The sequence below is a fragment of the Palaemon carinicauda genome, chromosome 37 (assembly GCF_036898095.1).
Source record: "Palaemon carinicauda isolate YSFRI2023 chromosome 37, ASM3689809v2, whole genome shotgun sequence".
NCBI classification, from domain to species: Eukaryota; Metazoa; Arthropoda; class Malacostraca; order Decapoda; family Palaemonidae; genus Palaemon; species Palaemon carinicauda.
Window position 1 is genome coordinate 68,135,050 of NC_090761.1, and position 548 is coordinate 68,135,597.

Genomic DNA, 548 nt, shown 5'->3' on the forward strand with positions numbered 1-548 from the left:
ATCCTAAAACACCATCTTTGTACCCTATTTTATATCTTGTTTATGTGTCAGTAGGTGTTCAAATTGTCAAAGAGTCCTCTTGCGATGACTGGAGAATTAATAACACATACAAGATGTGAAGGCAACCAACTTAATTCAATCTTAAGTAAATTTATGTAAACATTGAGCTGTGCTTATAAGTTTTACATTAGAATGAATCACAGGCATATTAGTACTGTGATATCTTAATGGAATAAGAGTGCTGGCCTGGTAATCTAGTAAACTTTGTTATAGAACAATAGGCCTACTGTATTTTGGAGTCTAAAGGAATTTACTACGTTTTTTTTTCTACCCGATTCTCAGCCCTCCCTTTCCTCAGAAATTAGTAGTAATAGAGATATTGGATCCATGCACGACTAAAAGTACTGCGAAACCGTATATAAAGAAAGTTGATCACATTTTTAACTCGTTTAAATAGACCATCTCTAAACTAAAATAATAAGGGTAATATTTGACTGTAATCGAAATTAAACATAAGTGAATCCTGTAAAAATAAAGGAATTGACGAA